The sequence below is a fragment of the Sus scrofa genome, chromosome 13, assembly GCF_054392235.1.
Source record: "Sus scrofa isolate SSC_HxYL_T2T_F1_AM1 chromosome 13, Sscrofa_HxYL_maternal_Yorkshire_Landrace_v2.0, whole genome shotgun sequence".
Lineage (NCBI taxonomy): Eukaryota > Metazoa > Chordata > Mammalia > Artiodactyla > Suidae > Sus > Sus scrofa.
In genome coordinates, this window is record NC_139395.1 from 216,378,518 (window position 1) to 216,404,441 (window position 25,924).

At 44.4% G+C, this 25,924-nt stretch overlaps 1 protein-coding gene across 38 annotated transcripts in view; it reads left to right on the forward strand.

The window, feature by feature from the left end:
* The first annotated feature begins 435 nt into the window (after positions 1-435).
* Positions 436-25,924, forward strand: part of DYRK1A (dual specificity tyrosine phosphorylation regulated kinase 1A) — a 151,104-nt gene continuing 125,615 nt past the window's right edge. For 6 of the 38 annotated variants that reach the window (XM_084992125.1, XM_084992111.1, XM_084992118.1 and 3 more), the window contains exon 1: positions 1,044-1,084. The gene's annotated coding sequence lies outside the window, so the exon portion shown is untranslated. Of the gene's footprint in view, positions 499-1,043; positions 1,933-2,354; positions 2,725-13,583; positions 13,808-23,986; positions 24,181-25,924 lie in introns of those variants that run through there. The other 32 variants (XM_084992127.1, XM_013982584.3, XM_084992115.1 and 29 more) reach the window with 13 other exon arrangements.

The window sequence follows — 25,924 nt, forward strand, 5'->3', positions numbered from 1 at the left end:
AACGAAAGCGAGACTATTAATCAAGAATTGTGGGCGAATTAAAAATCTGGAAACTGAAATGGTGCATGAGAAAGAAAATCAGGGAGTTGGACAACGATACGGTATAGCCTAAGACGATTAATTTTAGGGGCATTCCGATGGAGAAGGAAGACTGCCTGAAAGGTGGGGAGGGGTTTGAAATCGGTGGGAAAGCCCGGCTGAGCATGCACAGCCTAAAAAAGTTTGTATGATGGCTCCGTCCATGATTTCTGAACGCTGGCACTGGCCGCAGCAAAAAGCCGAGTGACATGATTTAATCAAGGTGTCAGCCGCAGGGGCATCCCGGATTCGGGCGAAGCGTCCGGAATTCCTGAGATGTCTGAAACGCGGAGGCGGCCTCTTCCCCACCCCCCACCGCGGCCTCCGTGGGCATTTTCCGGCGAGGGGGGCACGCGGGGCCTTCCAAGAACAGTTTAAACGCGCGGACGTGCGCTGCCGGCGCGGTCCCCGGGGATGCAGGTGAGAGTCCCCAGCGCGGGCGCACCGGAGTGGGCTTCCTGGGTCCCCGCGCGGCCGCAGAGCCCGGCCCCCTCCCCCCGGCGCGGGCGGGGCTGCGGGCGCACGACGCGGAAGCGCGGGGCTCCGGGGGCGGCGGCGCGGAGGCCGCGCGCGCTCTCCGGGCCGCAGTCGGCGCGGGCGGCGCGGGCGCGGCGGGCGCGGGGCGGGGCGCGGCCGGGAGGCCCTGGGCGCTGGAGCACAGGCCGGCCGCCGCCTCGCCCCCCTTCCTCCGCCCTCTCCCTCCCTCGGCCCGGCCGTCCCCCTCCTCTCCCCTCCCCCGAGCGAATCACGCGCCCTCCTCTGACACTCGTAGCGGGCCTGAGCTCCGAATTTATCCTTCACGTGACCTGAGGGGGTTGGGTGGTTGGTTGGGGACGGAGGGGGAGAGGGAAAGGAGGGAACGGAATCTGCCGTTGCCCGAGCAACAGGCCCCGCCCGCCGGCTTGGGGCCGGGGGGCGGGAGGAGGACGTCAGCACGTCAGCCGGGGTTTTGCGTTTTGATTGACAGTTGCTATAGCGACCGGGTCGGTCCGTCGCCATTTTGTTGGTTGGTTTTTTTTTAAACCCTTTCGCTTCCCGCCCGAATAATAATAAAAAGCCCCATTGGAGTGAGGCGGGGGTGGCGGCGGCAAGAGCGGCGGGGGGATCCGGGGAGACTGCTGCCGTCGCTGCTGCTGATCGCGGCCCAGGTCGGGCTCAGGGAGCGGACACCCCGAGCGGGGGGTGCGGGCGCCGCCGCCGCCGCCGCTTCTGCTGCTGCTGTTCCTGCTGCTGCTGTTGGTGCCGCTGCCGCCGCCGGCGAGCGGGCGGGACCGGTGTGAGTGTGAGAGTGTGTGTGTGAGTGAGCGTGTGCGAGTGTGCGTGCGTGTGTGTGTGTGTGAGTGTGTGTGAGTGTCTGTCTGTCTGTGCGGGGACTCGGGGGCGGGCGGTTCTGGCTCTCCTGGCGGAGGAGCCGCCGCCGCCGCCGCCGCCGCCGCTCGGGCCCCGGCGCTTCTCGCTGCGCAGGTTTGGAGCGCGCGCCATTTTGTGAGATTTACAAAATCCTCCTCGGGAAGAAGCCGCCGGGAGCAGCCGCGACTCGGCGCCCGGCCTCGCCGCCGCCGCCCTCCGCGCCGGGCCGGGCCGCGCGGCCCCGCCGCCGGGAGTCGGGGTCCGGGGACTGCGGTATTTGCCGGGGAGGGGGCTGTCGCCTCCCCGGCCCCGGGCGCCGCTGGAACCGCGAGCCGGAGAGAGACTGAGAAGGCTGCGGCTCGGCCGCGGAGCCGGGAGCGCCGGGGGCGGAGAGAGGCGGCCGGGGCGGCGCTGGCTGCGGAGGCCCCGGCGGGAGCGCAGCGGCGGGAGCCCAAGGCTGAGACTCACCGGAGGAAGCGGCGCGAGCGCCCCGCCATCGTCCCGGTGAGTGTCCGGCCTGGCCGCGGCCCCGCCCGGCCCTGCCCGGCGCCCGGCTCCCCCCGCGGCCTGCAGCCGGGCCCGCGCCGAGGCCGGCCGGGCGGAGGGAGGGACCTGCCATTTTAGGAGGAGGCGCCGCGGCCCGGGGCTGGCCGCCGGGGGAGGGAGCCCGACGGGCCCGGTCCCGGAGGAGAGGCGGGTGCGAGCGGAGGGAAAGTTGCCGAGGGTGGGAGCCGAGGCCGCGGCCTCCCGGGAGCCGGGGCCTGGGGGCCGGAGAAAGCGCCAGACCTTCACTGGTCGCCCGAGCGAAGGGGAGGAGGTTGTCTTCCTCCTCCTCCTCCTCTTCCTCCTCATCCTCTTCCCCCAGCTCCTCCCTCGTCCCTCCTCTCGGTCCCCACCAGTGTGGGAACGGCCGGGGTTCTCCGCAAGGACAATGCACGGGTTAAGAAAATGGGGCTGGCTGCTGGGCGAGGCGTCGGGGAAGGTCGGGCGCCCGGTCCCCGCGCGGCCCTTGGGGCGTGGGCTGGAGCCAGGGCCCTCGGCGTGCTCCGAAGTTGTGCCGTGAGTGCGAGGGAGCCCGGCCCCTGGACGTGGAGGAATGACCTGCTTAGCGGGCGGAGGAGTTGGTGGCTGAGGATGCGTAAATTGGGACGGATACCTGCATACTGCCACAAAACTTCGCAAGTCTGTTAATAGGCACAAACCCACTCCCGCTTAGACCCACCGGAGCTGCTGAACAGCTCAGCGCTCAGCCGAAGGCCCCTGCCGGGTCTGAAGTAGCTAAAAATGGCAGAATTAGTGAGTGACTCTGACTCCTTCCCTGTGCCTGCCGTCCAACCCTAGATGATAGGGCTGGATCTTGTAATCGAGGTGCAGTCCTTGAATGCCAGCACCACTCCGCCCAGGTTGTCCGAAAATCCACCTTATAGCATTGTTTTCACATTGATTTAAAGATGAGGAGGAAGCGTGCGAGGCGCTCTTCTTCAGGGCTTTACGCGTATTAACTCGCTTATCCTCCCGGTAGGAACTGTTACCCATTTCACAGATGAGGAAACTGAGCGGTGAGTCATCCAAGGTCATACAGCTGAGACTCCGGGAGCCAGGAGTCTGCTGCCAGCCTGGACTCTTAATCACTAGGTTATAACTCATTATTATAAATACTGGCAAATTTTGGAGCGATTTGTGTTTAATGATTCAGGGTTCTAACCTGGAGCCGTGTCCAGGTATAGTGTTGGCGTGGAATTAACTTTGTGGTTTGCTTAGGTGGAAAGGAAAGATTTGAGGCGAGGCCCCCTTAATGACACTAACTTGTCAGTCTTCTTCCTCCCCCCGGAAAATTATGTAGACAGTTTTTGAATGGAAGGAATTAAAAAATATTCTTCAGTGCGATTTGTTCTTAATTTTAATTTTAGGCATTTAAAAACGCTTACTTTTAATAACAGGCATTTGATGAGTCATTAGAAAGTTTTGTGTAAAGTTATTTTTTTAATCTTTGAATACTTATATTTTCTCTGTGATTCTTCAGACTTTACATGCACAAAGTGTTTACGAATACATACATGTAATACTTTGATTTGGGGGGCATTTTATAATTCAGTGGAATTACCTTTAGTTTTTCTGTAAATTTCTCATATCTTGATTAGTTCCTTTATAAGACTATTACTTCAGATTATAAACGTGAGACTAGAATTAAAATTTCCTGTGCCAAGATTTGAACTGCAAGGAGATAGTTTCAGAGAAACAGCAGTCAAGAAAAAAGTTTACTTGGTTATATCAAGATTTTTAGTATACAGTGACTTACACTTAAAGTAGCCCAGTGCTTTTGGAGGATCTGCCTTGGAATAGCTGTGGTGTTTATGGTGGCTGTCCAGATTCACTTAGACTTCAGACCTTGCCCCAAAGTTGAGCGCTCCTGTCAATGTCCACGAAGTCGTGTTGTAAAACTGAGTGCAAGACGTTCCTGAGAGGCATAAACTCGGAAATTAATTCTCCTAGGAGGAAGGGTTACCCCTGTGTTTGTAAGGTGAAGGCCTACTCCTAAAAGAGATTTTGGCTTTGAATAGACTTGAGTGAGTTGGTGGTCATTATTGGTAGGGTGGGAGGTGAGCTCGGTAATCTAGTGAGATCTATATGGAATTTAGGCTTAAGATATTTTCTTAAATTTCTTTTAGAACCTTTGGTGGGGCTTATTGGAAACTTAACATACAAAATTACTGTGTCCTGGGAATTCAAAAATTGAGTTAGTGCAGTCTGTAAGGGCACTGACATTCAAAAGAAATGAAAATATTCCACTCTAATGCAGTGTCTTGTTTGGGAAGGTAGATAGGAAAAAGAAAAAAAAAAACCAACCCTGGGTTAGAATATTTTTCCCCTTCTGGAATATTGTCTGATGTCTGCCCTTTAGTTTTATTTATGGAGAGTTTTTGTGTTTATGACTTAAAGATGTGGGGGGTGGGGAATACTACAACTGGTATTTAAAGAATTTACATAGGTTTTTATAGTGGTAGGAATATTGGGAAAAGCAGAGTTAGAGATAACTTGTTATAACACATGATTAGAGTAACCTTTGGCCTACATTTTGTTTTGAAACTCTACAAAGAAAGAAGATGCTAATTTGTATTGAATCTTGGGTACTACTTGAAAACATTAAAAAAAAAATAAGAGCTAGCTTAGAAATTTAGAATGCACAGGGATGTTTTCACATGTATGTTTATGGTTGGGCCACTGTCTAGTCATGAGAAGAAAATTTGGGTAGAAGTCACTTTATTCTGAGTAAGAAGGAAGTTGATTGCCTTATATATCACCTTAAACATAAGCTTAATAGGAGAGGGAGCTTCATTTTGTGACCTTTTTGGCATTTGTGATAAGGTATGTGTCACATTTTCTTTGCCTTAGCATTCACTTTTCAAAGAACGTTCACGTTTCTTCCACCCCCACCCCCAGCCCTTTCTCTTTTATCCCCCAGAGAAAGAAGTTTAAACTATCTGAACCCAGCAAAACCTCAAAACTTCCAGAGTCTTCATGAAGAACTTGATTTCTCTTCCCAGATTTTATTAGTCTTAGAATTTTGTTGTCGTCCTCATCAGTAGTTTTAACTGTGAGCTAAGAATCACGACTTTCTGTTGGGTTTTTTGGTGTTTACCTCCAGATACTTGTGCATATTTTCTATTTTAGAAGGAGAGGTACTACTTGAAACTATCAAATGTGGTCACCTGAAACTTGATACCAGCACACTTTGTCCTGTGAAGTGAAATGAGTGACTTTATACTTTTGTGTGAGCACATTATGAACACACAGTGGTTATGCCTTTCACAAGGCTTCTAACCATGTTTTATTTTGACCATTGGGCAATGTTTTGATGGCTAGAGAAATTATAGTAGTTCATAACCCAAGGGTTGCACAATTGTGGGTTAAAATCTTTAGGGGGTTAGCATTTGTGTTTAAAATCATCAGATTATTTTAAATTATCTAAAATGTCTCCTCGGTTGCCCCTCAATAAAGAAATCATTTGAATCTTGCCTTAGGTCAATGCTTTATGTAAAGCTAGAGCCAAAAGTTTACCGTTGGTTATGTGAAAGTGCAATGTTGACTTCACGTGACTTAGGTAATTAATTTAAGATTCATATTAGGTAATTAGAGACAAGTCTTGTTCCCTAACCTAGTGGCTACAGGCAGTCTTAGTTTCATTTTTTAGTGTATGAAAACATGACTTGGAAATACGCGTTGTATAAACCAGCTACATTTTTTTTTTTTTTTTAATAAATGATGCTTTTGCTTTGAAATCCTACTTCCAGAGTTGTGTAGCAAGTTAAAATTCTTAATGGGAGGTGACAACTTAGAGTACACTTGAATATCTAAAATAATGTGGTTCCTTGCAGTCATACTTTTTACTAATACAGAACCATTTTGGCTTCTTAGCAGTTGATTATTCTTGCAGAGCTATGCATCTTCTTTTCTAGAAGGTGATTTTTAAAAGTTTGTAATAATGGTAAAGTTTTGTTTGTTTTAATTTTTGTTTGAGGAACATGTGCCAGTATCTAATATATAGTGCATAGTAGTTTAAAGTGTTTCTTTTTTTCTTGACGAATTGTTTTTTAGTTTTTATCTCCCCATAATCGAATTGCTTGTTTAAATTGACTTTGTGGACAGGGGCTTAGTGAACTGACTTAACATGGCATGAATCTGGCTTCAGCATCACCTTTATTTTTAAGTACATCCCTGTTAATTAAATAATTCCCCTAATTTTTCTAAGTATGTAAAATTTCCACTGACAAGAATTGATTTTTTTTTTTTTTTAATTTTATGGATGTTGTGGTTAAGGTTGGCATCTTAGCACATGCATTTGGGTAAGAAGATGCCCACATTGTGACATCTGTCCAAAGTCTGCTTGATATCTACTTAGAGATAGCGGTAGAGGGAGCATGGTAACTCTGGAGAGAGTATTGGCCTGTGAGATGGTACCTGGCAGGGTCTCCAGCATCAGGCACGTCTGGAATCTCAACAGGTCCTGCCACTCACTGGCAGTATGAACTTTAGGCACAGTGATTTTGCTAATCTTCAGTTTCTTCATGGTAAAATGGGGTTGATGGTACTTACCACAGGGTTCTTATGAAGACTGAGGTTACACACATAAAATTTCTTAATAGCCTTCTCCCTTCTCCCACCTTTTCTCTTCCTGGTACTTATCCTATGGTTTCAGCATGAATTCTCCTTCTTGAGAGAGGCCTTCCCGCAATCCCCAGTCTAAGTGAGACTCCTTGGCCATGCTTCTTAGAGGACTCTGGTTTTTTCCCCACAGCCCTTACTGTAAGTAGCTGTACAACTATTCATTCACACGTATTCATTCATAGGTACATTTACTCATTTACTGTCTCTCTCTCCGTTAGATTGTAAGGTCCCCTCTGGATAGGAATAATTCTGTAACTCCAGGGTCTGGCACATAGCAGGGGTAGATAAATGTGTCTGTACACAGAATGATGGAGGAACCTGTACGCCGAATCCTGCCTGAGCACCTCTCCTTAGTTGTGCAATCTTGGGCAGAGTAGCTTTTCTGAGCTTTAACGCCCTGTATAACAAACATGTGCAGCACCAGCTGGCCCTGCCCAGGGTTTCCAGAATGTGAAATGAGATACTGTAATGAGGTGCTTTGCAAAAGTGTAAAATGCCACAATAAATATAAGTTGGTACAGTAGCAATAATTTCAGTAGTGGGGTTACCAAGAATTTGTAATAAGAGTTTCAGCTTTACTAAGTTGGTATGTAGCTATTATGTAATATTTATTAGTAACTTCAACTTTCTGTGTGTGTGAGTTAGAACCCAAGATTGGGCCTATGTTCTGACTGAGTAGAGTGGCTTAAACAAGTTTATTTTTCTCCCCTATAAATCATCTCTAAGTTATAGGGGACCTTGGCTCCTGCTGTACTCTGTCTTGGTGCTTTCCTATGCTTGAGAAGACACCATTTCCTATGTGGTGCAAGGCACCACGTTCACGGTCCAGGAACAGGATGTGGGGAGAGAACATCCCCTCTTTAAAGACGAACCTGGAAGATGTGTACATGATTTTTGTTCATCCCTGTTGGTCAGAACTCAGGTGGCCACGTGTAGCTGCAGAAGAGGCTGGATATATGGTCTGTGGCAGGGGGCTTGTTGGGTCTGAAAATCGGTTTCTCCTGAAGAAGAGGAGAATGGGGATTATGAAACATTGCTTGTCTCACTTTCAGGTGTTTTGGAAGAAACTTGAAGAAATGAACTTTGAAAAGACAACTTATTATAGTAGTTAATAAGTTCATATTCCATATTTGCTTATGAATCTTTTGAACTATGGTGTGCAAATTTGAATAGACCATTAGTAATTGGTATATGTAACACACATATATATAGTCAGATTTGAGAAATAGCTAAACTTCCTAGTAGTAAAGGATTTTGGGTCTAACAGTACATAATTTTACTGCTGGTATTTTCTGGTAGAAACATGATTCTTGATTGCTGTGACTATTATATGTAAACTGTATTTGAAATCTAAATTTTTGAATTTAGTTTTAGTAGTCCCCTTGACTATATCGTATGGATTTGTGCTCAGATCCTCAGTAAACAATACTAGGATAAGACTTGTATCTTATCAGGCTATTAGTGAATGTGTGAATCACTGAAGTTGTAAGGAGGAGTATATCAGTGATACTTAAACATTTATTGTCCGGTGTCTTCCTCTTTATTTCTGTGGGTTTGACAAAAGAGGAAGGTCTAGGATTCCTTTGAACTAGATTATAATTCGGTCAGGTAGAGACCTGAGGAACTAATGGTTCTCAAAGTCTTTGAGAGAACTTGTCAAAGTTGTGGGGTTCCCAGACTCAGATACTTCTCTTTCTGTAGGTTTGGGGCGACGCTCTGGACTCTGCTTTCTTAATTAGGACTCCAGCTAATCCAGATGCAGTAGAAACATTGTGAGAGACATTGACATAGTTCTTTCCTCATTTTATTATTATTATTATTTTATTTTTATTTATTTATTTTTTGGCCATGCCTTCAGCATACAGAAGTTCCTGGGTCAGGGATTGAACCCGAGCCACTCCAGAGACTTGAGCTACAGTGGTGACAGTGCTGGATCCTTAAACCTGCTAGGTCACCAGGGAACTCCTCATCTCATTTTAGAGGAGGAAATGAATGCAGAGAAACTAAATGAATAACCAGTGCCTCAGAATAAACAGGTCTGAGGGAGTAGAATTTGTTTTCCTGACTCCTGGTTCTTTGTTTTTTTCTATAAAAGAAGGGGCAGAAGACTAAGTACCAACTGGTGGTGAATGGTTGGCTCAATTAAGTGTGCTCTTAGCCCCTTAGGAAAAGAGACTGAGTTGGTCAAGTAAATATTTAAAGGTGAGAAGTTGCGGATTTAAATCAGGTACTGTTAGTGTCAGCCCTGTAGTGGGTAGGGAGTGTATCTCCAGTATGAGGGGAGGTGACAGATAGGTGTCGAGTTGGCAGGATTAAAAGGAGCAAAGGTAGTAGGTCTTCAAGTTATTACTTTCTTTTTCATCTGTTTTGCTTACAGTTCTCACTGTTGAATTCTTTCCTTTAGATTAAGTAAGAGCTGGATTCCCTAGCTTTTTTTTTCTTTTTTCTTTTTTCTGTCCTTTTTTTTTTGCAATTTCTTGGGCCGCTCCTGTGGCATATGGAGGTTCCCAGGCTAGGAGTCGAATCAGAGCTGTACCTGCCGGCCTACACCACAGCCACAGCAACGCGGGATCCTAGCTGTGTCTGTGACCTACACCACAGCTCACCGCAATACCGGATCCTTAACCCACTGAGCAAGGCCAGGGATCAAATCCACAACCTCATGGTTCCTAGTTGGATTCGCTAACCCCTGAGCCACGACGGGAACTCCTGGATTCCATAGCTTAAAGTGGAAATATTCCCAGAGGAATATCCTTTATCTGTTATCAGGTTAACACTTTATTTTTATCAATTAGTTGGCTCTCATTTTAGACATTAGAGATTAGCACCTGCACTAAGAAGAGAGCTTTTTGGGATGGGGAGGGAAGTGTAGGGCACACGCCCTTGCCAGGGAAAATGAAGGGCATGTTTGTGAAATGTCTGCTTGTAGCGCAGTCCTGGAAGGATCCGTGGGGGCTTCTCTTGTGCCTGGAGGTTAGTAGCATTGAACTGGTGCTTACTGGCCTCCTCTCACTAAAAGGGAGTCGGTGATGGGACTATGGATAATTTTGCTGCGGACCCATTGGGCTTGATTGAAATAATTGTTGGAGTAGGAGTACCCTCTTTTTCTTAGTGTCTTGTGTGTTTAGGGCTCCTATTTGAGCAATCTTTTTTTTTTTTTTTTTTTTTTTTGTCTTTTTGCCTTTTTCTGGGGCTGCTCCTGTGGCATATGGAGGCTCCCAGGCTAGGGGTCCAATCAGAGCTGTAGCTGCCGGCCTACACCACAGCCACAGCCATGCCAGATCCAAGCTGCGTCTGCGACCTACACCACAGCTCACGGCAACACCAGATCCTTAACCCACTGAGCAAGGCCAGGGATGGAACCCGCAACCTCATGGTTCCTAGTCGGATTCCTTAACCACTGAGCCATGACGGGAACTCCTGTTTGAGCAATCTTATATCAAACATAAAAGGTGTGGTTTTGATCACCTAGGGAGTTTTAGTTTTTAAAGATGAACAGGTAATATATACTCATGGTTAAAAAAAAAAGATCCAGCCCTAGAGAATGGTGTCACCTGCATCTGCCCTCCACCCCCATCCCAGTGCTCTATAGGTAATAGCGACTCAGTTTTCCCATCAGAAATGTTCTCTGTGTATATATGTACAATTACATATAAAAACATTTAATATATGCATGTATGGTACAAAGCTGTGCTTAGTGCAATCCTTTTTTTTTTTTTTTGTCTTTTGTCCATTTATTTATTTATTTATTTTTTTGTCTTTTTGCCTTTTCTAGGGCTGCTCCCACGGCATATGGAGGTTCCCAGGCTAGGGGTCCAATCGGAGCTGTACCTGCCGGCCTATACCACGGCCACAGCAATGCGGAATCCTAGCCTCGCCTGTGACCTACACCACAGCTCACAGCAATGCTGGATCCTTAACCTACTGAGCAAGGCCAGGGATCGAACCTGCAACCTCATGGTTCCTCGTTGGATTCATTAACCACTGCGCCACGATGGGAACTCTTCTTTTGTCCTTTTAGAGCCGCACCCGTGGCATATGGAGGTTCCCAGGCCAGGAGTCTAGGGGTCTAGTTGGAGCTGTAGCTTCTGGCCTACACCACAGCCACAGCAATGCAGGATCTGAGCCTTGTCTGTGACCTACACCACAACTCACGGCAATGCCAGTTCCTTAACTCACTGAGCGAGGCCAGGGATGCAGTCCACAACCTCGTGGTTCCTAGTCGGATTTGTTTCCGCTGTGCTAGGACGGGAACTCCCTGATTTGTGTGTGTGTGTGTGTGTGTACACTGTGTCTGTGTACTTAGGATCAAAAGCAAATGGGATCATGTTGAACACAGTTTTGCAACTTAAGCTTCTTGATCTGTTTTATAAATATTCTCATATTAGGTGATAGTGTTTCCCTGTTGTTTATACTGATTGGGAAATATCCCGTGTTATGGATGCACCACAATTGAGTCAGTCTCCTTAAAGAGCATTTGATTTGTTTTCCAGTTTTTGCTATTTTAGACAGTGCTGCAGTGTACATCCTTGTACGTGACACTCTTCTGTGAGCGTGAGCTAGAGGATATATATTTATAAGGGAGATTGCTGGTTCACCAGGTGTATGCACATTTGACTATGTATTGCAAAAAGCAGCACCAGTTTGTATTTCATCAGCAGTGTTTGAGAGTGTACTCTTTCGTGTATTTCACTGACTGGTGTTATCAAAGTTTAAAATCTTTGTTGATTTAATAAGTGAATAGTGAAGTCTAGTTGCTTGAATTTGTATTTCTTTTTTTCTTTTTTGTCTTTTTGCTATTTCTAGGGCTGCTCCCGCGGCATATGGAGGTTCCCAGGCCAGGGGTTGAATCGGAGCTGTAGCCTCCGGCCTACGCCAGAGCCACAGCAACGCAGGATCTGAGCCGCGTCTGCAACCTACACCACAGCTCACGGCAACGCCGGATCGTTAACCCACTGAGCAAGGGCAGGGACCGAACCTGCAACCTCATGGTTCCTAGTCGGATTCGTTAACCACTGCGCCACGACGGGAACGCCTAAAGATGTATTTCTTTAATGAGTGAATTTGAGCATCTTAAGTTGCACTGTAAGTCTTGAACTTTACATAACAAAAATGTCGTTCTTTGTCTGATGTATAGTTAAAAATATTTTGTGATTTTCCTGTATTCTCTTCAATGAAAAATTGATATTTTCATAAATTTCGTAAATGCATAAGTAATTATAAATGTTGATAAACTGTACAAGAGGATTCTTGTTCCTCTTCATCATTGGGCTGTCCTCTGTATAAGAATCATGAATTCTGGTGGTGGAAACTTTGGCTACAAAAGTGAAAAAGATTTGGTGATCTCTGCTGTTGGTGTTGCGATAGTCTTGTGTGCAGGCAGAATCAGCACAGGAAAGACCATGGCTGCTAGCTGTGAGAGATGTTGATGTACGGAGAACTAGAAGAACCCAGGGAAGTTAAGACAGATCTGGGGATTTGAGGTGCCTTGTGGAGGAGCAGGGATGCATCTTGGTCTTGAAGAATGGGTGGGCTTTTTCGGTAGAACTTGGGTAATTGACAGTCTCTTCACTGGAGGAGACCATGTGGGCACCCGTGGTGGGTGTGCCTGTTAGGGAGAGAGAGAGAGAGAGTGTGTATGTTTGTGTGTGTGTGTGTGTGTGTGTGTGTGTGTATGTATGTGTGTGTGTTATGTTATGTTGGGGGAGGGGTGGGGACACTTGCATGAGAAATAAGAGTGCTGGGTCTTAAATATAGGGAATTTGAATTTGGGGCAGTTGAAAGTTTTTTCAGCAGGATGATAACAAATCCATGGGTTAGGGAGATGACACCCTAAGTAAGAAGGAAGTTTTGAAAGGCAGGCTCATTCTAGGTGTACAGGCATGAAGGAATAAGGAGAGGGGAAAAGCAGAAGACAGCCGGAAGAGTCAAGTTTGGAACAGCTTAAATTCTCTCTCACTTTAAAAAATTAAAGTATCGTTGATTTACAGTGTTGTGCTATTAAATTCTTAATTATTTAATTTTCAACAGAACAAGGTGAATATTTCTGGATTCAAATAACCGGTTTTTACGAAGATAGGAGAGAATTCTACCAACCTTGGTTGTATAGTGAAAAGTCATAAGAATCAAATGATTGGCTTAATGGGGCAGTTGAGAACATTTCCTAGTAAGTCCTGAAGAAACTGGAAGAACAGAGGATAGAATTATTATTGTAGTTCAAACCTTCTGTTAGTGACAGGTGGAAATAATTTATAGCACCATTAAAAATGAGATAAAGGGGAGTTCCCCTGTGGTCTAGTGGTTAGGATTTGGTGCCTTCACAATTGTGACCCAGCTTCAGTCCCAAGTCTGAGATCCCATGTCAAGCCACTGCATACTGCAGCCAAAAAAAAAAAAAGGATAAAAAATGAGGCAGTGGGAGAAGGCAGTGTTAGAAGTTGTGCTTCTGGGCAGGAGAAGGTTGTATCATAGTTCACAGTTGAAAAGTATAGAGTAGTTCACCGTGTGACAGTTTAAAATTTATTGAATGTCTTAATATTTTCCTGAAATCATATTTATTCTGTTTATTTTCATTTGTATCCTTATTGGGAGACCAAGCATCTAAAAAAGCATTTATCTTGTGAGGTGGATAAAGATCTTTGTTGAGTACCTGCTAGTGCCAAACATGGAACCCAGGGCCTGGGGATCAATGCTGAAACGAAGGCTGTGCTGTGTGTGCCATCATGGACATTAGTTCTAGTTGGGGATCTTTAATAGTCTCTGGAATTAAGGACTCAGTCTAGAGTAGACATACATTTTCATTAGAGGAAACACAGTCTATGAAATTGAATAAATTTTGATGCTTTTGTTTTTTGTTTTGGCCACACCCACAGCATGTGGAAGTTCCTGGGCCAGGGATTGAACCCGAACCACAGCAACTACCCAAGCTACTGCAGTGACTGACGCCAGATCCTTACCCTGCTGTACCACAGGAGGACTTCGATGTCGCCTTTTTTTTTTTTTTTTGGTTCCCAGGCTAGGGTTCTAACTTCCGGTCTATACCCCAGCCACAGCAATACAGGATCCATCTGCACCTTACACCACAGCTCACAGCAACGCCGGATCCTTAACCCACTGAGCGAGGCCAGGGATTGAACCTGCAACTTCATGGTTCCTAGTCGGATTCATTTCCACTGCGCCATGACAGGAACTCCCTCTGTAGTTGCTTTTGAAGGTCAGAATTTTTGTTGCCTTTATTTTGACAGTTAATTTTAAGTTATAAGTTTATTTGGGTATAAATAGAACTCCTGTCCTTAAGACAGATACTGGTCTGCTGAAAAACTTGTTCTGGTTTGATCATTTCTCCTTGAAAAAGAACAGCTGTCATCACAGTAGCGTGTTTTACTTCATCTTTGCATCAAGCGTGTTTATTTTTGAGAGACATTACTTCTGTGGTACAAAAGATTTTTCATAAACGTTTTCCAAAACAACAATAGTAAGAAAATTATTGGGATCTCAGCGTTATTTTACAGTCTAATTTCACTTTTTGAATTTCCCTATAGTGGTTCTGTGGTACAGTTCAGAATATCAGTAATGCTAGGTAAATTTACCTAGGAATTGGCCTGAAGGCCCACGGTTACTCAGCAGTGTTGGAGTCAGCTAAGCAAAGGGGAGAAATCGAAGACTGAGTCTTAGGATTCATGGGAGACATTTGGAAGAAGACTCTTGAGTAAGCTACAGATGTGGACCTCTGGTAAAGGGTGTGAGCGGATAGGGAAGGTCACGGAATAAAATGCCGTAGAGTGACTGGAAATGGACGAGGAATGTAAGCAAGTGGATGAACAAGAGTTCTCAGTCCTTAACAAGCAGTCAACAGACAGAACCCCACACCTCTTTAATGATTCATTGTGACTTCTGGGGTGAAGATCCAGTTAGTCAACAGGCTCCCCAGCCTGGAATTGAGCAGTCTTTACCTCCCAGGTCTCGGGATCCCATGTCTTTGCCTCTCTGTTTCCTGGGCCAGCTATCAGCTCCTTTTTTTTTTTTTTTTTTGTCTTTTCAGGGCTGCACCCTTGGCATGTGGAGGTACCCAGGTTAGGGGTTAAGTTGGAGCTGTAGCTGCTGGCCATATCTCACCACAATACTGGATCATTCACCCACTGAGCAAGGTCAGGGATCCAGCCCGCGTCCTCATGGATACTAGTTGGGTTCATTTCCGCTGTGCCATGACGGGAACTCCATCCCCTCCTTGTTTAGTTAGCTTCTTTTCCTCCTTCCCTTTCAGTTCAGATACCACTTTGTCAGGGGTGGCAAACCCCCACCCTAGTCACCTCTTCTGTTTTAGTATCTCATGTCTCCCTGTACTTTTCTTTCACAATGCTTTTCATAGTTGGTCTTTTCTTTTCTTTTTTTTTTTTTTTGTGTTTTTGCCATTTCTTGGGCTGCTCCGGTAGCATATGGAGGTTCCCAGGCTAGGGGTCCAATCGGAGCTGTAGCCGCCGGCCTACACCAGAGCCACAGCAACTCGGGATCCGAGCCGCGTCTGCAACCCACACCACAGCTCACGGCAACACCAGATCGTTAACTCACTGAGCGAGGCCAGGGATCGAACCCGCAACCTCATGGTTCTTAGTAAGATTCGTTAACCACTGCGCCATGATGGGAACTCCAATAGTTGGTCATTTTTTTAGTGTTTGATTAATGCCCGCCAGAGAGGAGGGACAGTGGTGTTTTGCTCCCCCTTGCAGTCTCAGCAATTGGCAAGTGTTTGGCATATGGTGAGTACTAAATAAACATTTGTTGAATGAATCGGTGAGTTGCATTTTGATTTTTACTAGTTGGTCTTACAGACCAAATGACTACATCAGGGGAATGACCTTTTGTAGTAACAGTTGGGCAGGGAATATGGGAGCCTTGAAAAGAAAGAAGAAGGTAAACCCTAACTTTTCAGAGATAAGTTTGGAAAACTTTATGTAGCCAGTAAAAAGACAAAGTTATTTACTCATGGATTAAAATTTTTTTTTTTTTTTTTTGTTCTTTTTAGGGCTGCACCCATGGCATATGGATGTTCCCAGGCTAGGGGTCAAATTGGGGCTGTAGCCACAGCCTATACCACAGTCACAGCAATACGGAATCTGAGCTGCGTCTGCGACCTACACCACAGCTCTCGGCAGCTCCAGATCCTTAACCCGCTGAGTGAGGAACCTACGTCCTCATGGATACTAGTTGAGTTTGTTGCCGCTGAGCCATGATGGGAACTCCTACTCGTGGATTCATTTAACAAATGCATGTAAAGTACTTACTGCTGTTAGAAGCTTGATGTTATTATGGAGTGGAAAGATTGTGCCTTTATTAAAGGAGTACATTATTAATAGTTTATTGAAATAGATACAGTCCTTGGTGGTTTGGAGTGGTTTTAAATTGTGGAGGGAATCAGCCTGGATTTTTTTTTATTATTCTTAGCTACAAAAGTGAGGTTCATTCAACGATTATATCTGAAATGTCAATCCAGCATTTGCAGTAGCTGTCAGATTCATATTTAAAATAAACTCTAGCTTTGACTCCATTTAAAAAATAAGAGGAGAAGTTCCCGTTGTGGCTCAGTGGTTAACGAACCTGACTAGCATCCATGAGGACTTGGGTTCCATCCCTGGCCTTACTCAGTGGGTTAAGGATCTGGCCTTGCCATGAACTGTGGTGTGGGTCGCAGATGTGGCTCGGATCTGGTGTTGTTGTGGCTGTGGCATAGGCTGGCAGCTACAGTTCCGATTGGACCCCTAACCTGGGAACCTCTATATGCTGCAGGTGTGCCCTAAGAAGACAAAAAAAAGTGGAGTTCCTGTTTTGGCTCAGCGGATTAAGAGCCCAGCATAGTAGCCAGGAGGATGTGGATTTGATCCTTGGCCTCGCTCAGTGGGTTAAGGATCCAGGATTGCTGCAAGCTGTAGCATAGGTCCCTGATGCAGCTTGGATCCAGTTGCTATGGCCGTGGCGAAGGCCAGTAGCTGCAGTTGGGAACTTTCATATGCCACATGTGTGGCATATGGTGTGGCCCTAAAAAACAAACAAGCAGAAAACAAAACAAAACAGAAAAGTTTGTTTGTTTGGATGCATTTTTGGCATTACTTTTGCTTCAGATTTAGATGATAGAACAAGAAGAATGCTTGAGAGAAAGTCACTGCATGGATGATTTTTCAAAAGGAGGAGTCTTGTAGTTAGAAAGTCATTGACACTGTCGAGCTCGCAGGTGAATGAGCTTTTTAAAAGCTTAAAATGGATGTTTTAAAATACTGTGGACAAAAAAAAATTGTTCTGAAACCTTTCTCAATGACTAGTTTCTGTAGTAAATATTTAGGAAAGCAGGTATTCAGATTTTATTTTTTGGCTCTTTGCCTGGCCCCGGGCTAGACCCTTGGGACATAGTCGCCAGTCACATGGTCCCTGCCCTCAGGAAGCTCTTCAGTGTAGTTGGAGCTCACCGTAGAGAGCTGGAGAGGAAAGGTGGCTGGCAGTGAGGGCCAGCAGTTCCTCGATTCCATCCGCCCGGCCTCCATTTATCCATCTGTTTATGTGTTCCTTGAACTTAGTTTTGGTGTCAAATGTTAGACTGCTGTAAGCTACTTACTTGCTGCTTTATCCCTGGCAACACAGGGGCTGAGGGGATAACATTTGCAACACCAATTCAAAGTGGAAACTTGGGTCTTCAACTGGTATTGGCAGATTCTTTTTTTTTAAAGAGAGATGTTCGTATAAACTAGTGAGCGTCTCTTGTTAAAAAATAACAATAGTAGCATAGCTGCTATTAATTGATTGCCTGCTATGGGCCAGAAGCTGTACATATTCATTATTAGTTATTTTGATATTGTTAGCAACCCTAGAAGGTGGTTGGTAGTATCTAAGTTAGGAAACTGAGATTCAGGGAAGTCAGTTTGCTTAAGGTTAATTATAGTAGATTGCTTATGCTGCTTCCAGGTAGGAAAAAACCCAGTACAGGGCCCTAAAGGTAAACATTTTAGAGAGACAAGAAAGAGAAACCGCTTCTGTAACCCTTTAATTGAAGAAATAGATAAAAGTTCAGGAATGCCGGGGTTGATGCCTTGTGCCACTGATTCATTAGTCTTTCAGATAATAAACCAGAACATCTAATAGCTTTCTGTGTTTGGGGAATTCTTAAGAATCTTGGTAGGAGGTAGAAATCTTCTGTTATGAAAGCCAGTTGCTCACTTTCTCTGCATCTTTTGGAGTTAGGATGCAGTAATACGACCTGGGGCCTCCATTCCACTACCTGGGAAGCCAGTGATTTGCTGAAGCAGGCACTTTGTGGAGTCTGTGTTCTGCAGTGCAGGGGGAATGGCAGCTGTGTCTCTTCTGGAGGCGGTCAGTGACAGATCCAGTCGTAGCATTTAGTTCCGGTGTCAGTGGTAGATGTACTCATCACGGGGAGCAAATCCTGTGCAGTCTCCACTGGACCAGATCTGTGGTTTGAATTTTGGGTGTTCTTGATTATGTAGCCTTCCAGCCTGGCCCTCCTGGGGTTTTCTATGAGTTGCCTAATATGCTTTAATAACTTCCTTTTCAGTTTCAACAAAGCCAGAGTTAGTTTCTTTTGTTTGCAACAGAGAACCTTTACTTAGATGGTGCTCATTAAGCTAATAGACTATTCTGAGGAACTCTCTAGGATCAGGGTTACCTGTATCTAGATTAGCATTTTCTAAGTGGAAGAGTTCACAGCATATGTTAAGTGAAATACTCCAAAACCACTTTGCTTATTAATTTAATGAATTTGCTGAATTTGAGTACCTGTTCTAGGCCAGGATGTGTTTTAGGTGTTGGCGACACAGGAGTGACAACATAGAGAAGATCCCTGTACTCACAGAGCTTATGTTCTATTACGAAATGTAGACCAAGCAGGAAAGCAAATAACCTCCTGACAAAGAGCGATGAAATATAGAGAAAAATGGAGACAGGGTAATGTGGTGATGATGTGTGTGTTGTGTTCGGGCGTTTTATAAAACATTTACTTTCAAATTGTTGTCAGGAGTCATGACTTCTGCTTTTGACTATGAATTTACCCTCCTACCATAGACAACTAGGAAACTGGACAAAATAGGTGGAAAAACTGTTTTCAGGTATTAGTAGGCAGTGTAGAACTGTGATCCCTGACAGATGGGAAACAAACAAGGTGAGTCCTATGATGGTCCCGTTTTCTGCCTAAAGGCAGTTTTCAGGTCTCGTTGCAGGGAGGGGATCCCAAATAAAGCCCCGTGGCCTTAATGAGTTGTGGAAACAAATGTTGGAGTTGAGGGAGGCCAGAATGGTTCTGATTTGAGAAGTAGAGTCTGGAGAGAAAGCTATGCAGAGAAAGAGTGCCATAAATCTTAGTGGTCCCCTTAAATGGTGACTGAATGCCAGGCTGTGGTGCACACATAGGGTATAGTTTCATAAAGGAACAATTTCTGGGGACAGAATCTACTGGGAAACTGTAAGCACGAGAATTTTCTGAGCTCATCTAGGGCTGGGAAACATTTGAGTAACTTAGAGCCAACGTAGAAAGATCTGTGCTCACTGCGAATCCAACAGGTCATGTCTCTGTGGGAGCTAAACTAGTCCTAAAATAAAGGCTACTCTAGGTCTGTTAGAAAAAAAGCTTAGGAAGGAATTCCTAAGTGGGTTAAGGACCTGATGTCTCTGTGGTGGCATGGACTCGATCCCTGGGCTGGCGCAGTGGGTTAAGGATCCAGTGTTGGTGGAGCCGTGGCTTGTATATGATCCCTGGCCTGGAAATTCTGTATACTGTGGGGTGGCCAAAAATAAAAAAAAAAAAGTCCATCATTCAATAAAAAATTATGAAACGTGTGAAGATGTAGGTTAATGTGACTTTAATAATTATGGTATCAGTAAATTGAAACCAACCAAGAACCAGTAGATATTAGAATTAACAGGCAGAACGTGAGAGCAGTTACTGTATTCCAAACGTACAAAATGTTAGGCAGGGATATGAAAGGTATAAAAAGACCTAAATAAAACTTATTAGAGGTGAAAACTAATGTGTGGAATGAAAAATACACTGGATAGCATTAATGATAGATTAGACATTTCAGAAGAAAAGATTAGTGAGCTTGAAGACATAGAAAACTCAGTAAATATAAACAGAAATGACGGAGACTGTGGAATTGGCAGACAAGGTTGTTAAAATGGCAACTACGAAATGGAAGGTCAGATGTCAACTCACTGTTGTAACTTTATTGTACAACAGTGTGTTGTTTCTTGATAAGTAACAATATTACCATAGAGTTAGAAGCTTAAACTCATATATTTATGTTCTCACAATGTCTGTGTACAACTCAGCAGGGTTCTCTGCTTTTTAAAATCTGCAGCATATGTAAATTCCTGGCCTAGGGATTGAACCCGTGTCCCACAGAGACAACGCTGTGTGCCACAGCTGGAACTCTTCTGGATTCTCTGTTTTAGGGTCTCAAAGAGCTTATGATCAAGATAGTGACTGGGGCTGTGGTCTCATGTGAGGCTTGACTGGGCAAAGATCTCCTCTAAGCTCATATGATCGTTTGTAGAATTCAGTTCCCTGTGCGGTTTTGGATTGAGGACTTCAGTTTTTTGCCACTGATTGGCAGGTATTTGTTCTTTGCTGAAAGATAGTGAAGGAAGAAAGTCTACACACTACACTGATGTGTAGTCTTATGTGTCATAACCACAGAAGTGACATCTCTTCATCTTTCCTCGGTTCTCTTGGTTAAAAGCAAGTCATAGGTCTTGGATTAAGAACAAGCGTCTGGAGTTCCCGTCGTGGCACAGTGGTTAACGAACCCGACTAGGAACCATGAGGTTGCGGGTTCGGTCCCTGCCCTTGCTCAGTGGTTAGTGAGCTGTGGTGTAGGTTGCAGACGTGGCTCGGATCCCGCGTTGCCGTGGCTCTGGCGTAGGCCGGTGGCTACAGCTCCGATTGTACCCCTAGCCTGGGAACCTCCATATGCCGCAGGAGCGGCCCAAGAAATAGCAAAAAGACCAAAAAAAAAAAAAAAAGAACAAACGTCTGTGGCATGAACTGCAGGTGGCTGTTATGGGAGCCACCTTAGAGTCTGTCCATTACAGACAGATACATTCTCTGGATTCCACTCTAGATAGCTGGCTTTGAATCCTGGCCCTGTCTTTTCCCAGCCATGAAAACTCCCCTGAGCCTCAGTTTCCTTGGGGGGTGGGGTGTGTGTGCAATATAGGCCTACTATTTATAGTGTTTGAAGAGTAATAGAATGCTTATAAAGCAATTCGGACTTCATCCTATTAACTCCTACTCATCTTCCGAGTCTCAGTGTAGATGTCATATATTCTGGGAAGCCTTCCCTGACTCTTCTTTGACTCCCCCCATCCTTCCTGTCTGGGTTAGCTTTCAAAACACCTTGAACCTTTCCTTCTCATTGCTTCACATCTGTTCCACCTGAATTTTATAGCTGTTAGGTTTACTTATTTCTGTATCTACTTGCTTTAGATTAAGCGGCTTAAGAGCAGGAGTTGCATCTAACTTTGTTCACTGTTGTATCTTCAGGGCCTAGCGTAGAAGGACCTGGAATACAGAAAGATTCTGTAAATGTTGGGTGAATAACTGAAAGAATGAGGTTAAAGTGCATGCATTGAATCTTTGAAATGGCATTTTTGGTATCACCATGCTGTCTTTTTCCAGATGCTGAAGCAGTCAGTCTAAAAGAGATTTCCTCTGTTTCTAGGATGGTCAGATCTAGCGTGGAATGTTGAGGCGTAATAGTCAGAATTGATTATAAAGGTTTGCAGAGTGGATGCTAAAAAGTGTTCAAATAAATAAAGAGGCTGTTGGGATAAGAAAACAGTGGTAAAAATCAGTCCTAGTGGATCAGAAGCAGGAAACACAGTAGGGAGCGTCTCTTGCCGTAAACGTGCTTTGTGGATCACGCCTTGAGATGGTGTGGTATGTAGGAAGTAGTCTCCTACACCGTGGAGACTCACGGTGCACATTAGCATATTCTAGGAAACCTGTTAACATGTAAAGGCAGTCTTTGTTAGGTGCTCTGAACACGTTATAAACATACATATAGTGCAGTCTACTAAGGTATTTTCAAATATCTGATGATAAAAAATAGGTGAAGTAATTTTCCTTAGTGGCTGATGAAATAGGATTCAGTCAGACCAGGTTCGGCCCTCACTCTTAGTTATTATCTGTATTGCTTTTGCGGAGTATGTTTTAGCAAATGTTAGATTAATTCCACAAGAGCAGGGACCATGTGCATTGTGTTTATTGTGTGTCTGGGACTGGAGTCTTGCTTTTCCCTTAATATGTGGCTGAAGGAAGGGTTTCTGGTATTATTTTAAACTGTGCTTCGGCTTCCCAGGATGAATTATTTGTACAATTTGAAGAAGAGTTTGGTAGATAGGAGTTAGTATAATCCAGTCAGTATAAGGTACAACAGAAAATAATTTTGTGTTTCCACTTTGTGTGATTGCATGTCCCTAAAGAAGAAACATCTGTGTAGTCTGCCTCCTTGTAAGGATTCCTCTCGGTCACTTTCAGATTTATTACCTAGCCTTCTTGAGTTTTATTTCTGAAATAGTCTTTAGTTCTTTTATTTTTTTCTTTTTATGTCTTCACTTGTGGTATATGGAAATTCTTGGGCCTAGGGGTTGAATCAGCTGCAGCTGATGGCCTCCACCACAGCCACAGCAGCACGGGATCCTTAACCCACTGAGCAAGGCTAGGGATGGAACCCACATCCTCATGGATACTAGTCAGGTTCATAACCTGCTAAGAAACTCCAAGTTCGTTCTTTATGTTATTATTAATGATCTCCGTAAAGATCAGATCTTTAGTCTCTTTTTTGCTTATTGCAGTAATATTTTTAAGAATTAATTTTTAGGAGTTCTCTCGTGGCATACTGAATTGAGGATCTGGTGTTGTCACTGCAGTGGCTGGGATCTTTGCTGTGGTGTCAGTTCTGTCCCTGGCCTGGGAACTTCCACATGCCATGGGTGCAGCCAAAAAAAAAAAAAAAAAGAATTTTAATTTTTAGTTTTAACATGCATATGGTCAAAATCGAATACTACTGAAAGGCTTATGATAAAAAAGCTGTTCCCAGGTACATAACCTCATTAGTCTTAGTCCTGCTCCCTGGAGCAGGGCTTCCCGAACTCTTCCACCTTAGGGTCTGTATGGACAAAACAGAAGAGGCTGTTTGGATACCCTCAGGTCCTTAGGGGATTTTGGTACTTCTCGAACTTTTGGTGGCACTGCATGTCACGTGTACTAGTTGACAAGATCTGTCCCATAAGTAATCACTTTTACCTCAACTCTTAGCTATTTCTTCTGCTGCTTACCTTTCTGTTTCTAAATTATATGCTCATCAGTTAGGATGCTTTTGGATGCTAGTACTGAGACCATGACTCAAAATGACTTTCAAGTAAGAGAATTTAACTCACTGTTGGAAGTCCAGAGGTAGGGTGGGCTCTGGGGCTAATTAGTTTTGTGGCACAGTTATGTCTTCAGGGCCCCAGTTTTTCTCTCTCCCCCTTTAGTCACTGGCTGGCTACATCCACAACTTAATAAGATGGCTGCAGCAGTTTCGGGAGAAAGGACATCATTGTAGCTGTATGAGACTGTGGAAACTGCTTAGCGTCTCCAGCAGATTTATCTCCTGGGTTATATGCCTGTTTCTGAAACACTCACTAGAAAGGGAAATGGGATTACATTTAGACCAGTTAGGCATGGCCTGGAGCTAGCGCCTTCGCTGAGCGAACGCCTAAGTGGATGGATGTTCACGTAGGTTCTGGACAAAATTAGTTTCTGTTACAGAGGAAGGAGATTGGAGGCTAGGTAGGTAACTTTGACCCTATTTTGCTGTTTGACTTAAAATTTAAGACCTTATCTATTGATTTTCCATCAAAGTAGATGAATATTTAACGGTAGGAGTCCCCGTTGTGGCGCAGTAGAAATGAAACCGACCAGGAACCATGAGGTTGTGGGTTTGATCCCTGGCCTCACTTAGTGGATCCGGTGTTGCCGTGAGCTGTGGTGTAGGTCGCAGACGCGGCTCGGATCCCGAGTTGTTGTGGCCCTGGTGTAGGCCAGTGGCTACAGCTCTGATTAGACCCTTAGCCTGGGAACCTCCATATGCCACGTATGCTGCCCTAGAAAAGACACATACACACAAAACAAAAACAATAAAAAAATTTAACGTTAAACCACTTGCCTTATATTTCTTTTTCTGTCTATTCATTGTAGTTGTATATATATATTTTTCATTAAACATATTCAGTGCTTAATTATGACTCTGTAAGTCTGGAGCCAAATTGTACACTTTGATTACATTTCCCTCCTTGCATAGTTTTGTTTTTCCCAGCATTAACAATTATATTCGTTTGCTTTGTTTTCTAGGTACCTTCCAATATCCTCACAGTATAGTTTGCAAAAACATCAGTGAAACAGTTGTCCTGCCCCTTGTTCTCACCCACCCTCTCCCTCACCCTCTTCTTCAAGAATGTTCTTCAGGGGTCCTCCATCAGACTACTCCTGCGTGGAATTCTTGCAGTCTGGGTCTAAATGGGGTTCCTTTTCTGGATCTCCAACAGGTTTGGATCTCCTGTCAGCTAGGGTCTCTGACCTTTATCTTTCTCGTTTTTATCTTTCATTTTGCTGGAGCACAGCTTTTAGTACTTTCTGAGAAAAGGTGTATGAAAGGTTAATTTTTTTGAGACATTGTCTGAAAATATATTTAATTTGCTTTCCCTCATAAGTAAAAGTGTTTACTGGGTACAGAATTGCAGCTGGAGTATAGTTTTGACTGGAACTGTAAGTTTATTACTTCATGGTCTTCTAGCTTCATAGAGCAGATAGAGTTTGTATTCTGGATCTCATAAGAAAGAGTGTGTGGAAAAGTTAGCATAATACACTCTCATGTATCCATTACTTAGCTTCAGCAGTGATCAACTCTTGGCTACTTAAAGGAATTTTATAATCCTGTCCCCTCCTCCCCCACCTTTGATTTTATATAGGCAAATCCAGATATGTAATTTCACTTGTGAATATTTACAGTATGTACCTCTAAAAGATAAAGGACTAGTTTTTAAACTCTAACTTCAGTAGCATTATCATACTTTTAAGAGATAACAGTAATTCTTCAGATATCCACTTAAAGTTCAAATTACCTTGATTGCCTCATGATTTTTTTTTTTTGTCTTTTGTCTTTTTAGGGCCGTACCCACAGCATATGGATGTTCCTAGGCTAGGGGTCTAATAGGAGCTGTTGCTGCCAGCCTACACCAGAGTCACAGCAACGCGGGATCCGAGCCTCGTCTGAGACCTACACCACAGCTCACGGCAACGCAGAATCCTTAACCCAGGGATTGAACCCGCAACCTCATGGTTCCTAGTTGTATTTGCTTCCGCTGCACCACAGTGGGAACTCCTCATGATTAAATTTTTAAACAGTTTATTCAAATTAGAGTTTAAGTTAGGTCCATAGACTGTCATTGATTGACAAATCTCTTAGGTCTCTTAATCTCTTGGTTGTTTTTTTTACTTCAGTTTTACTTTTTATTTTATTTTTCCTGGCCACATGCACAGCATGCATAAGTTCCTGGGCCAGAGACTGAACCTCTGTCACAGTAGCCGCCTGAATCTCTGCAGTGACAAAGCTGCAGAGCCACAGGAGAACTCCTCCCCTTGAGTTTCATTAAACTGCATCATCTGTCTTGTAGTTTCCTGTAGCCTGCATGCTCTTGAAAGAAACCCTATGGTGTCATTGGCCTATTCTCCCTGCCCCCCCACAGTGTATTTCCTCTTAACTTGGTAGCAAGACCTAGAGGCTTGATACAATTGTACTTTTTTTGTCTGTTTTTTTTTTTTTTTTTCTTGGAGGGGTGGTGTGTTACCTTTAGGGGACACAAAATATCTAACTCTCTGTGCTGTTAGTGGCTGCTAAATATTTGTATAGATCCATTAATTTATCAGAGGTTTTGGTCCTTTCTATGAGGGGACCCTGGTGCATGCCAGCTGCCTAAGTTTTAAGGATTCGTTCTTCATCGCTGGTGTGGTGAGCTTTGTAGGATATGCTGCAGCACGGTGTTTCATTGTGTTGCACCCATCCTTTTAGTTTGATGATGCTAGTTTTTTAGACCTGGGACATTTTCATGTATAATTTCCTCGCTAATTTTTTTCATTTTGGCCTTCTCAGGTGATGTGCAATTTTATTACCTTGTCTATTTTCTGTTTGTTTATTTATTTATTTATTACCGCTGAGAGATCTTTTTCAACTTTCATTTTCCATTAGGGTATTTTTTTTTTTTTAACGTCCTCTGTGCACCTCCCCCTTTT